General features: G+C 33.3%; 1 pseudogene across 1 annotated transcript; it reads left to right on the top strand.

The window, feature by feature from the left end:
• Nucleotides 1-818: 818 nt before the first annotated feature.
• Nucleotides 819-11,091, top strand: LOC115959116 (annotated as a pseudogene). The gene is made up of 5 exons (XR_004084763.1): nt 819-3,516; nt 7,280-7,349; nt 7,787-7,855; nt 7,953-8,065; nt 10,988-11,091. The product of XR_004084763.1 is annotated as a putative pentatricopeptide repeat-containing protein At3g25060, mitochondrial (transcript).
• Nucleotides 11,092-14,834: the final 3,743 nt, after the last annotated feature.

The following is a 14,834-nucleotide window of genomic DNA, read 5'->3' as shown; positions in this document are numbered from 1 at the left end:
TTTCCAGCAAAATGCTGGATAAGCTGTTTCCAAATAGAGATGTGTTCATTTGGAAATAGCTTATCTGGATCAAATTGATCAGTTTTGGATCTAGTTGGCATTAGATCAAATCTCAGAATATGTTAATGGAATTTATTTTTCAAAAAAAATGATTAAGAAGTGACATCATAAATTCAAATTCTATCACTATCTATATTTTAAAAAAAAATTGATTAGTTTGGTCACCATTAATATTTTGTTTAAAAAAAAATTGGAGTAATAACACTTCACTTCCTTGAGATTTTAGGAGATAACACTCTACCCAAACTTGAAGGAAAAAAACATTTTCCCCCATTAACATCCAATTAACTAAATTTTATTAAATTGATATTAAAAATGTTGTGTACTAACTTGCACCTTACTTAAGGGCAAGGCAAGTTTCCAAAATTATCTTGTTTTAGTAATTAAAATTTAATGTTTTAAATTTTTAATTAAAATGTATATTAAAATATTAAGTGTGAATTTTGCTTATTATTATTATTTTTATCTTTTTACAACGAATTATGGAGGGATTTGTTGTTGCAAGAGTTTGGTGCTTGATAAATTATACATTTTTATTCTAAATTTATCAATTTATTTTTACTAACCATGTTTAAACTTTAGTTAGAGATTCTTATGAAAGTGTTAACCATGAACTGTGTTAATTTATTCAGATTTCAAAGGATGAACCCAAGAGAGTGCTTTTTCGGTTTGGATTGAAATGTATTCCTCCATACCTCAAGAGAGTGCTTTTTCGGTTTTTCTCTTCATACCATAAAATGTCATTCCCTTAAACCAATTTCATGTGATAGAATGTAATTAAAAAATTATAACAATAATGAGTTTGGATCTTTAATTATAACACGTGCCATTTCTTCTATTGTCCTTTTACCGACGGCTATAATCTAAAACTCTACAGTAGCAATATAGAGTTAAGAAAATCAGCTTCGTATACATACATGCATTTCATTCCATGCCCAAACCGTCTTAGACCTCTCCTCTTAGCCTGTAAAGACAAAGCATCAATATCTAAAACCCATGCACTCATGCTCTTGACCGGCCTCTTCATGCATGGAAGCTCCAATGGTGGACTCATGACATCCTACGCAAATATAGGCGACATTAAATCTGCCCGAAAAGTGTTTGATGTATTTCCTCAAAGAGGCGTAGGTGCATGGAATGCCATGATCGTTGCGTATTCGCGTATTGAGTACCCAGTTGAAGTTCTGAATTTATATCGTCAAATGATTTTGGAAGGTATTAGAGCCGATAGCTCAACTTTCACGGTGGCCATCAAGGCGTGCACGAGGTTGTTGGATTTGAAAACAGGGGAGGAAATTTGGTGTAGAGCGATGGATTGTGGGTTTGAGTTTGATGTGTTTGTTGGATCTTCTGTTTTGAATTTGTATGCAAAGTGTGGGAAGATGGATGAAGCAATCGTGGTCTTTGATAGGATGCTGAGAAGGGATCTTGTCTGTTGGACAACTATGATAAGTGGGTTTGTGCAGAGTGGGCGGCCAATTGAAGCGGTTGATATGTATAGGCGAATGCAAAAGGAGGGAATGGAAGGAGATGGGGTTGTGATGGTGGGGTTGACACAGGCTTGTGCAAATCTTGGGGACTTAAAATTGGGTCTTTCTGTTCATGGGTATTTGATTAGGAAAGATCTTCCTATGGATGTTGTAGTTCAAACTAGCCTCGTGGATATGTATGCCAAGAATGGACATTTGAAGCTTGCTTGTCATGTTTTCAAGAATATGCCTTGTAAGAATGTCATATCTTGGGGTGCACTGATATCTGGCTTTGCTCAAAATGGTTTTGCAGGGAATGCACTTGATTTATTGGTAGAGATGCAGGGTTGCGGATACAGACCAGATTTAGTGTCTCTTGTTAGTGCACTTCTAGCATGTACCCAAGTTGGGTTTTTGAAATTGGGTAAATCTATACACGGATATATTGTGAGAAGGCTTGATTTTGATAGTGTTTTAGGTACTGCAGTGATTGACATGTATTCAAAATGTGGAACACTTTCTTGGGCACGCACTCTCTTTGATCAGATAAACTCCAAAGACTCAATCTCTTGGAATGCAATGATTACCAGCTATGGAATTCATGGGCATGGAAAAGAAGCTCTGTCTCTCTTCCTAGAGATGACAAAAACAAATCTAAAACCAGATCATGCCACTTTTTCTTCCCTTCTCTTGGCCTTTAGTCACTCAGGTCTTGTGGAAGAAGGTCAATACTGGTTTAATTGTATGGTTAGTGAATATAAAGTCCCTCCAACGGAAAAGCATTATGTCTGTATGGTTGATCTTTTGGCTCGTGCAGGTCGAGTTGAAGAGGCTTGCGAGCTAATAGATTCTATGAATGCTGAATTGGGGCTTGCTGTTTGGGTTGCTCTCCTGGCAGGCTGTTGCAAAAATGGCAAGTTGTTGATTGGAGATATGGTGCAAAAAAGGTTCTTGAGTTAAATCCGGATGACTTGAGAATTTATTCTTTGGTCTCAAACTACTATGCAAAGGCAAGGAAGTGGGATGATGTAGCTAGTGTTAGAAAAATTATGAAAAATACGGGGATGAAGAAAGTGCCAGGGTATAGTGTAGTGGAAGTGAAAGGAAAACTTCATGCTTTTCTTATGGAAGATAAGAGCCATCATCAATATGAGAATATGATGCAACTTTTGGATAAGTTGGATCATGAAATGAGGGCTATTGGGTATGTCCCAAAGACTGAATTTGTGTTGCATTCTCTTGATGAGGAAGTCAAAGAAAAAATGTTATGTAATCACAGTGAGAGGCTTGCTATTGCTTTTGGTCTCTTAAACACAGGGCCTGGAACCAGATTACTGATCATAAAGAACCTTAGGGTGTGTGGGGATTGCCATGAAGCAACCAAGTTCATTACAAAAATTGTGAACAGAGAGATTGTTGTGAGGGATGTGAAGCGATTTCATCACTTCAAGAATGGGATCTGCTCATGTGGTGACTACTGGTGAAGCCAATGTGCAAAGATTTCCTTTCTCTTTGCTGGATTTTTCACAGCTGGGGTGTTGAAATGTCAGGGTTGGATCTGACATCTCTTTAGGAAAGCAAGTTGCTAATATTATAATGGGTAATGGAAGAGACAAGAAAGCTAACATCGCAATTGCATACTACTACCTGTAAGGTGTGTATAGATACAGCTTGGTAACCAGTACAGTGCTTTGAGATGGTCCCATCCAACATATCCATATCCAGCTGGGTTGCTGGCAGAATTTGGGTGTTGATATACATCTGCCACTTTATCAATTTCCCCTTTATACTATATGCATCAGCTAAGTTCAAAGAGCTTTTATGGAAAATGATATACTTTCTTTATTGCTCATGGTCGATGCAGATTGTTGAAAGGATTTACTTATGATTGGAATGCCAAAGAAAAGGACGTGTGGGGTTTTTTTTAATCCAAACGTCTTCCCATATGCTTAGCATCAACAAGACTGATTTGCCACTAACAGCTCCGGTAATTAATCCTTTTGAACTCTTAATTATTTTTTTTCTCTTGCTTTCCAGTGTCAAAGGCAATATATATTTTTCATCTCATAATATGGTGGCTTTTACTTCTGCTGCATGAAAGTTCAAAATTTTTGAGGATATTATTTGGTTTGACATTCACAACATGGATTCTCTAACAAAAGCAAAATCGAATGTATAGACACAACTTAGGGAATTTCATATGTTTATTTTTTCTGGATGCTGTTCACATATCCTAGTATCTAGTTGATAATATTGACCATTATAGAAATGATTTGAAGCGCAGTCCTTTTCCCAACTGTATCTGGTAATTTGTTTGAGTACATCACTTGTGGCTACATACATACAAACATATATATGTATGATATAGTTGAATTTAGTGGCTAATAGAGGTTGTGAACTCTTCAGATCATATTCGGTGTATTTTGTTCCCTGTTTTGGGGAAGAATGCCAGATTTCTGAGCTTATGCAAAGGATACAATTCCCTTTTCTTCTTGTAGTCACGGACTAAAGAATAAGTGGGGAATGACATATGCTCAAGTGGCTTCTAGACGTGCTCATTGAAATTCTGGGCAACATTAAGAAGTTTGTGTGGAACTATTGCTTGATGGCTGATTGTGCATACCTTTTGTCATTTAGGGGATGTTAAGGGTTATTTTCACTTTTCCTCTACTTTAGTAAGTGTTTTTGTATTGTATTCACAGCTAATAAGGATTCAACATTTGTAAGGGGTCCACCTCCTCCCTTGGCTTATAGAGGAGAGGGATTAACCTCCATAAAGAACACAATTCATCATTGTGAGATACTGTTCATTGTTTATCCTTTTCCAATATCGGTAATACTATTTGTTTGAGGTAGAGGATTCTCTGCATCACCTGTGGTTTTTCACTCTTCTTGTTCTTGCAAAAGGGTTTTCCATGTAAATATTGTGTTATTCTCTTTACATTCTCATCATTTACACCTCCAACACTCAAAAGCCCATTTTTGATACAATAATGACATCCAAATGTATGGATAGTTAACCAATCTAAACCTAGTGCCTTGAAAACCCATTTATAAACCCTAACTATCTCATACATTTATAGATACTTGGCTTCCCTATACTTTTTGATCTTCCCTGCCCTGGTGGCATTGAAATTGAAGGCCATAGGTTTACTTTATGCTAGAGACAACTAGATTATGGCCAGCACAACCAAGTTGTCGGCACTCAACAAAAGCAGTGGAGAGGGAGGAGGAGGAGGAGGAGGTGAGCTTAGAGAGAGAAGGTGATAACTTTCGGTATTAGAGAGAGAATGTTTTAAATTTTGGAAATAAAAGATATTGTTGGCAAGGAGCTCGTTTAATGACATGACTAGTAGTGTTTTTTTTTTTTCACCATTAGATTTCATGAAAATTTATGTTTTAAAAAATGTTAAACTCTTGTAGAGTTACACTAGGTAAAAAAGTGTAACTTGAACCTATCTTATATTTCTGTGTGTATGTGAAGAAAAGAGTCAATTAATTACCTATCAAAAAGAAGAAGTAAAGAGACAATTAATTAATAATTAAACCTATGCAACTTGGTCTCATATGTCTAAGGTAATTTGGTTGTTATTCTACCAATGAAATTCACCTTATACGTTGAAAAACTTGGAAAGGATTTTGCTCCCAGATATGTGTGTGGGATTGTAGCCCTTATATGATTGATCTTGTAGTACAACATATACACTTGGACTATTAAATTTTCCGAAGTTTGAAACCTGACCAATTATTTTTTCTATTATGTTGTTGATGATCTCTGAGGTAGTGACGAATTTTGCTGATTTTGTGCTGTTTTCTTGATTAGAAATCTGTGGAAATTAGCTTTTAGGTATTTGGAGTTTGTGCTGAGTTTTCCCTGAAATTGGGCCTGTAAAAGTTAAATTAGGCTCCTTTTGATGCAGGCCTTCTTGTTTTTCTGGGTACCAAGATAAGCGACTCAACTAATTCCATTATTTTTTGTTTTCATTGAAAATTTGATCCTAGAAATGAAGTGTTGTGAACTCTTGATATGTGTGTCTGTATGACAGTTTAGCTTTGTTGAGTTAGTAAAATAAAGCAATAATATTGATTTTTTTCTTTAAAATTTGCAGTAGATGGATTCTTTGCTATCAATTGAACATCATTAGTTGTGTTAAGGCTGCCTACTATGACTTCTTCTAGACTCCACAAAAAGTGGAAGCTTTGTGCGTTGACTACGACCTTTATATATGCACTCTTTTTCAATCTATGAGCATCCAGCTACCATCCTTGAAAATTTGGAATTAGAAACTTCTCCTCGTCTTATTTGTCATTTAGAAACCAATGTCATGTTGTTCCATCCAGTTGAATTGACTTGGCTCTCCTATATAATATGTGGATCACTTCCAGATTGGTTGAATCAATACAGTTGCATTGAAGCTTCAATTGCTAGCTATTGCCCAAGCTTGACAGTGCAGAAGTGTGGGCTTTATCACTACATGGCCTTTTTATCAGATAATTGGGGTCTCATTTGTCAATTGATGTTTGATAATAGAGAAAGAAATAAACAAAATTGTAATAGTGAAGCAAGACCCAATAGAACTAGAAGCTGTGATGAGATATTTCAACCAGAAAGAGAATACCATCGATTGTATGCTTAAAGACAAGGGAAAATGAGTTGTAGAATAACCTCCCTTCACTTGCATTGCTACCTTCATTAGTTTTGAGCTCTTTATTTCTAAGGTACTGGTGTGTCATCCACCCTCTAGTCCTCTATCAAAGATTTATTTAAAATAGCTCATTTATTTCCCCTTACCTTTGTGATTTGACTTTCCCATCGGTATCTTCAACTCATATTAGCATTGCCTCTTCTTTTTTCTTTTTTTTTTCCAAATTTCTGAGGATGAATACTTTAACAGTTAGCAGAAATTTAAATCAAATTTATGTATTTCCTCTATTTAAGTTTCTTGCCAATCAATTTTCCAAAAGTTGCATGCTTATATGATATTGTACCTAGTCATCCTTTGTTTGGATGAAACTAATTAAGTTATTAAGAAAAGATGCAGCACAAAGCCACACACAACATACTTGTATCAACAATAGAATAACTAGAGATGATACAGACAAATTCAAAGAAGGACAAAATTCTTGTCACAAATCCTAGCTTGTCCTAATTGCATCTTGACTCTTACTAGGACATCAAATACAATCACACTAGCATCCACAATAGACATAACAAATGTAGCATGAAACACAACAGCCCTATTGCACAGGATTCCCTGGCTTCACTTGGAGAACAGATAATGGATATTCTTACTTATTACGCAGAAATCTAAACAGGCTAGTGAAGAAGGTAGCTCTAATAACCTACCTTACCCAAAGATGGTATAACTTTCTAATATTATTGAAAGATTCATCCCAAGTTTGGGAAATTTGATTGGAATTTTAAGCACACAAGATGACTCTGATTATGAGAAATACCAGTGAAAAATGGTAGCTTTGGCAAATCCAGAAGGTAATAAACTTTCTTCTTTGAATTTTTTGTATGTCACCATCTTGCCTCCTTTCACTGATCTTGGTAGATGCATATATATACACACACTATTCTTTGGCATATACTTGAATTTCTTTTTATGTGCCATTCTCCTTCGTTATTTCTGAGCCTAGATGTTATGGCGAGTGAAATCCAAAAATTGGTAGTATGTGTATCTTCAACTGTAGGACATGCTCTTCTTGTTAATAATATATCCTTTTCTTGATGTGGTTTTTTACAGGTTTTGGGAAGGATTTAGGCAGTACATGAGTAAGTTTGGTGAATTGGAAAATGTAACATTGGTGATGAAGGTACTGTGAACAATTCCTGTACATGATTTTTTCTATTATAAATTTTTTGCTTATGGATACTGTACTTTTTGGTTTCTATGTTCAATGTTCGTCCTTTGTTCATGCAAATTTTTTTTTTTTTGCTAGTTAATCCTCTCATTTCTTGCTAGGAGGCTTAACTTTTTATAATATTTTACCCTCCTAGCTTGCAAGAACTTAAATTTACTTAGTTTTGGTAAAATTATTCCATACAAATGAGAATTATAGGTTGATGATTACCTAAGTTCCTACATACTTCAGTGAGCTGGAAACTAATATTTTACAGGCATTGGTTTGATGAGCAATTATTTTTTGACCGTTAGTTTCTAGTTTCTTTCATGAATCAGACTTTCCAGATTTTCTGTATATTAGATGGTGGTTTCTGCAGCTTGGTGACTAATTGGTTTCTGCCATGGTAGCAAAATTGCCAAACAAGATGTTCTCATGGATTTGCTTTTGTCCCATTTAGCACTTCAGAAGGTCCTTAGGTATTGAGCTGCTAGACAATTAAATTTAATCAGGGTAGGTTGAGCATTATTTCCAATTAAATTATCTGATATTCATGCTGTCAAAAAATTCTTGTAGCTGAACATACCCATAATGAAAGGATACTTGAGGTTCAAGTTGCTACTCGAAGGCAAGTTTTGTTCCTGGCTCAAAAGAATTCTTTTCTTCAAATTGATTACCATCTTGAGGTGGTACGTCCTATACTGCGTTCCAAATCTTTAGTTTTACAGCTTTAAGTTCCCATTGTCTTGTGATTAAATTTTATAAAGAAAAAAAAAAGACAGCATATAGACTGTTTATATTTGGATGATTGGACATGTCAGATGATGGATCTTTTATCTGTCTTGCCTCAGTCAGCAAAATGTGATTAATTGTATTTGTTTAAGTTTCGTCCTTTTGGATCCAAAAAAATATTGCATATTTCTTTGAGTTCTATTAAAATTGATGTGTACATGTAGAGAGAATTCTTTGTCTATCAATTCCAATGAGTTGGAGTATATTTTAAAATTGTTTGTCGCTAGTCAATTGTCATTCATTAATTCCATAAGATGGAAGTAAGCATCAATATCCTTAAAATTTTCTCCCATCTGCCCCCAACTTTTTGGATCTCTTTGCAGTTATTTTTGTTTTGAATGCAGCAAAATTCTTTTCTTGGCTCATCCTTTGTAAAATTACTTTTTTAATATACTAGAGTTGTGTCCCTTTTTGTTATAAAATAATTATGCAGTAAAATTAGTTTGCTCTTATTTGTTGGTTGCTTGTATGTTGGGGTTTGTGATATGAGTATGTGGTTTCTTATGCATATAAATCTCTTTACTTTTTTTTTTTTTTTTTTTGGTGTATTGGCCATTACCCAGTATTGATCCAGCTAACATAAGGTGTTGGAAGCAGAAATCTAGAAATGTCTCTAACTAAGAGAGATTTTTATGAGTAACACTATGATTATATATAATATTAAGAAGAGACATTGGATGCGCTAAAGGTGTTATGCCAACGTAGTCTATTTGAGTGGTCTCGTTGTTGGGGTTTTATGGATTGCTCTACTCTCTCTGAGTTTATGGCTTCCCTTAGCTTAGTTTCCTGATTTCTCTTTTTGTTGTGCTGTTTGTTCTTTTTTTTCTTGTTGTTCATCATCATGAACAACTTGTACTTTTCCTTTTTTCTCATTTATAATAGATTTCTGTTTACCTATCAAAAAAAAAAAAAATTTAATTAATTAAGATTTATTGGTAGCCAATTCTTGATAGTACTTGTGTTATTAGATGAAAAAATGTATTTAATACAAATTGATGTTAAAAGCCAAAATACATTTCACCTGTATACCATATGCATCAAAGCTTGCCATAATCCTCTGCTCATAGCACAATTACAGTTTGAAATAGCCAACCATTTGATTTGCGTAAGAGTAAAGAACCTATGACCTTGGTTTTGTACTAAATTATCTTGCATTACTCTAAATCAATACATATGTGTTTAAACTTGATTGGTCTGTTGTTTTGTTCCCAAGTTTGCTTTTTTTTATGTGTAACTTATGTTTATTAGCTACAGAAAGAAAAAAGAGGGGAAAAAAACTCATAGGCAGCTGGTAGACAAAAGCTATAGCTGCTTTGAAATTGAAAATTAATCGGTTATACTTCAAATAATTGTAAATCACGTTCCTTGGTTTTTGTAATTTAGTTTTAAGAGTTATATCTACGTGGATGAAGTATTGCCTATTTGTCTTCACTTCCACCATGCTGATATATTGTGAGAAGCTTGAGTTTCTCTCTCCATTCTCTTGATGCTGGCTCATAGGTATCAATAATGACCAATTTGTTATAAAGACGAACAAGTTACCTCTTGCTAGAGAACTTTCTCTATTTATATTTTAATGTTGCAATATATAAGTATATGACACATAATTTATTCAAAAGAGAGTATAAAAGATACAATGCTAAAGAAAAGCTAGCCTTGAGTGGACCTCCATTTTGGATACAATAAGAAACAAAGGAAAGTATAACTTAAAAGGAGAAGAAAACAGCATAAACAAATAAAAATAGTACCAAGACCTATGAAGTTCATATAAAATTTCAGCAGTGAGTGCACTGCTCTTGGCCAGAAAGCCCACCTGCTTTTTACAATAGATTGAAAATATTGTATAAGCTCAGTATGTTTCTATGCTGAAATCCTGTCCTAAGTGATTATCATCTACATTGATATGTTTCATTATGGCATGGTAGAATGGGTTATTACAACATAATTCATTGGTTGTTTATTGCTAAAAATACTAATAAAATTATCAAGAAAGACTTTATTTTCACCTAATAGCTTTTACCCATATCTTTTAATGGATTTTATGGTAAAGAGATACTTTGTTTGCATTTTTTGATTTTATATTGTATTATACAGCTCTAGCTGTTTGGCTTGGATGATGATATAGTTAATATACTAATACTTATTCACTCCATGGGGTATGTAGTTGGCTTTTGCCTTGCCATTATTTTCCCAAGATGATTTTGTAGTTTTGTGGGATAATCTTTTGAAATTGAAATTTATTATATTTTTCGTGAGAAAGAGCTGTCTTTTATTTACTTGTCCACAGAACATTAACTCACTGTTTTCCAAAGGAAGAAATGGTACTTCCAAGTGTTGTTCTTGAGTTTTTGTCGCTAGAATACTTCCAAGTGTCACAGATGATGATATTTGCAGGTATCAAGTGATGTCTTGATCACATTTACCACCTCTTGTTGTTGCAATTAGCAATATCTAGCAAATCCAAATGCTTTTACAGCTGCTTGCATCACTAATTAACGCTGTAGGATTGTGAAATAATTAAAATTTGATGGTAGTTGATGATTGTTGCGGTTACTTTATGAACTAAGCTCCAATTTTAGATGCTTACACACGGAAGCTATACAATATCCTGTTAACTGTACAGAGATGAGTGTTTTTTGTATTTTTGACATTTTTCTTTTAGGTTTAGCAATTACTTACACTAAATTATAATAATAAGCTTTTGTAATATAATAAGTTAACTTCTTTGAGTTTCTTGCTTGTATATTGCTTTACATTGAACTGCATTCTCATGTTTTTTTACATTGAAATGTTGACTTTTAAAGTTGCTTGCATTTCAGGATCCAGTGACAAAACAACGAATTGGAATTGGAGTTGAAATGTATAGAGAAATGCAGGAAGTGCAGCTAGAGTTTTATAAAGATTTTGAATTCTGGTTTTATTAAGGTGAATTTGTAGAAAACATATAGTGTTAATTTAATTAAGAGATTGAAAATTGTGGAACTTCATCCTTTGTTGTATTCTGTATTGTGTCTGCACACAAATTGGTCTTCCATTTAACCTTATTTAGATGTAGAAAAACTAAAGTTCTAAATTTCAGTAGAGGTACCTATCAAAAAATTCAGTAGAATCCAAACATAATTGCTTTTGGCAGCAAAATTTTTAATATTTCTTATTTGTTCTATAATGATTGTTAATTCATTACCATTGCTGTTTCTATAATAAGATCTACCATGAATGTGAGAAGAATGGGCATTATGTCATCGTCTTTTGGAAGCACCCAATAATTTTCCTATAACACGTGAGACCTTGACCATAGCAAAAGACACTAATTTTACTGAGTCAGCCTATTTATTCTTACCATAGTGTCATACCATAGCGTCATGGACATTAGATACCAATATGATTCAGTATCAAGAAGTAACAAGGCAAATCTTTAAAATATAGGATCTAGACATGGCAAGGGCCTTGGAGAATACAACATATATTTATATATATATATATATATATATATATATCTGACATTTTTGTTCTTATGATATTCTCCTTAAATTAATTAAATTAAGGGAAAAATTATTGGAAATATAAAGGAAAACCACTTCAATGAATATAGTTAAATTCTCCTTGATATAATTAAATATGTTATCTTTTGTACAAGCTACTTCTCATATTAAGACCAACTCACATATTGGCACTGCAGCATGACTGCATCTACTTTCAACTGCCATCACCATCGTCTTGAGAACTAGTCATGTGTAATTTTACAATGAGAGAGCCTTCATTGTAAAGGCTAAGCAGATCACCTGTATTCAATTGTAAAATCTTGTATTGAAGAAATTATAGCGATAATGTGGATGACTAAAATTCTCAAGTAATGCATTTTATTTTTATTTTATAACATCCTAAAATAATTTGTATTTTGAATGGGCACAATAATAAAGGGGTCACTATTCACAAATAATTCACTCAAATAAATCCAAGAATACTTTCAATTTCAATTGTATACTCAATTTTATAAAATGATTAAGTGGTTGACTATAAATGGAACGGTAGAGACATTCTGTTTACAACTTTTTACAAGAATTTATCATTTCTTTGTAAAATTGAGTGTTCAAATTTTGTTTTTGGCCAAACAAATGCATATATTAAAGAGATGAAGTCCTTACAAACTTACTTGAAAGAGTATCAAACTTTATAATAATGGTAGCGATAACAGGCACGGTAAAAAATAACTTTATGTCAATAAAGTCAATTTTTCGTTAGATTTTTTTACCAATTTTATAAGTTGTTAAGTCAATAAAAACAACTTTTTGAGTTTCACTTATCACTTCAGTACTATTTTCAAACATTTCATCAATTTATATCAATTTTTTATTAGATAGATCCCACAATAAATCATTCTTAATGGACTGGGTGTTAACATTTCCCTTACAAAACGAAAAAAAGAAAAAAAAAAAGAAGAAGATGAGGATGAGATTCCTCATACAAAATTGAGTGTGCAAGTGGCCCTCCATTTCCCGGTGTTTTCCTTTTTCTTTTTTTTTTGGTGGGGTTTTTGGATAGCTTCTAGGTATTTTCCTATGCATATGGTCTACATAGATGGAGCCCACGTGAAAAAAAGTAGCAAAAGTTGGGTTTGATAGTCAAAGAAAAGAGAAGAATAAAGTGCCAAAGAAAAAGGGGAAAAAAACAAAAAAAGTAGAGCATAATTTTACACATTACCAATCACCAAAAAAAAAAAAAATCGAATACTTATTTATTATCTTGTTGAACTACTACCAATCAAATTCACTACAACATACATTTATAGGGTCTTTTGGTTAAATATTGTATAAAATGAAGTTCATTTGTGATATAGGTACGGTTCAAACTTATTTAGGAAAATGAGGAGAGATGTAAATTTCGGTAATGCCATTGACGAAATTCTGAGAAAATAGTAAGAGAGAAGAGACACAAGATGTGACAAAAGGGAGAGAAAAAAAGAAAAAAAGAATTGAGGCAATACCATTGCCAGAATTAGGAGAGAAAAAAATTTGCAATTGTGGCAATTCAATGGTCGAATATGAACGGAATAGTGAAAGCAAATTTGGCAACATGGTTGCCGAAATTAAGAAAATTTTGGGGCCCACAAGGAGAGTGAGAATTAGTGGAGGGAGAAGAGAAAATTTGGTCAAAATTGGTTGTGAGTGTCTTTGGTAGGAATAGAACCTCTTCAGGTGAGTGAGTTAAGTTAAGTATGAACCACTGCTACGCCTTGTTAGTAATGAAAGCTAAAGCTATTATTCCAAATGTTGATGGTAGTTATAGTTTCTTTTCTAAGATTTGTAGCTTTAAAAAAAATTGGATGTGGCTGTACAATACCATACTTTGTTGTCAGTATTGAAAGCTAAAATTATTTATACCTAAATTAATTAACTATTTCAACAAAAAATTTTAAATTTTTTTAAAGAATTATTACGACAAAAAACAGATATGTTAGAAGTTTAGAGGTTAAATCCATATTTAATATTAAATAAATACAAAAAATATAATAAGTTTACATTTTAAACATTAGTAACCTTAATTTAAAAAATATTAACGAAAATTTAAATAATTTTCAAAAATACTACACGAGTTAGGAAAAATGAGATAATATAATTAATACTTCAAGTACGTGGCATAATTGCTAAACATACACAGAATTTCAAATTTATAGAAAAATGTATCTTCTATTTTGAGAGAAGACTAATTACAATAAAATTTTACAATAGAAATCTAAAAATATATTAATTATAATAAAAAATTTATATATCTTATTGATATATGCAGCCACATTCAATTTTTTTTTAAAGCCACAAATTTTAGGAAAGAAATTGTAGCTACTATCAACATTTGGAATAAATATTTGTAGCTTTCATTACTAACAACAAAGCTAGGCCTAGCCAGGTGGTTGATATGAAGAGGTTCTATTTCTACCAAAAACACCCACAACCAATTTTTACCAAATTTTCTCTCCTTTGTCCACTAATTCTCTCTCCTTGTGGGCCCCAAAATTTTCTAAATTTCGGCAACCATGTTGCTGAATTTCTTTTCACTACTTCTTTCATGTTTTGGCAACTGAATTGCCACAATTGCAAAATTTTCCTCTCTCCTAATTTCGACAATGGTATTGCCACAATTTATTTTTTCTCTCTCCCTCCCTTCTGTCACATCATGTCTCTCTCCCCTCTCTTACTTTTCCTCAAAATTTCGGCAATGACATTACCGAAATTCGCATCTCTCCTCATTTTTCCAAATAAGTTTGAATAGTACCTATAACACAAATAAATTTCATTTTATACAATATTCAGCCATAAGACTCTACGTTTATAAATTTTTAAAAAAATGGTTGTACTTTTAACATTTGAGATGAGACCGTGTGAATGAGAGAGAAGAGAGAGGCTTGTGAAGCTTCAGCAATGGAGAGAGAGATGAGAGACGTGAATGAGAGAGAGAGAGAGAGATCCAATCTGAAGATATTATTCAATGAATCCATCTGTAACTACTCCTCTTCATCTTATACATCAAGTCCCTAACTAACTAACCAACTGTAACCAACTGACAGTAGCTAACTAACTACCCTCAGGTATGCAATGCACACTCACACGCACAACCTTGCAGCAATACACGCACACCTCATCATCAATACACGCACCCCCCTGCATCAAT

This window comes from Quercus lobata, chromosome 9 (genome assembly GCF_001633185.2).
Source record: "Quercus lobata isolate SW786 chromosome 9, ValleyOak3.0 Primary Assembly, whole genome shotgun sequence".
NCBI lineage: Eukaryota > Viridiplantae > Streptophyta > Magnoliopsida > Fagales > Fagaceae > Quercus > Quercus lobata.
This window is presented reverse-complemented; position numbering and strand designations above follow the sequence as displayed.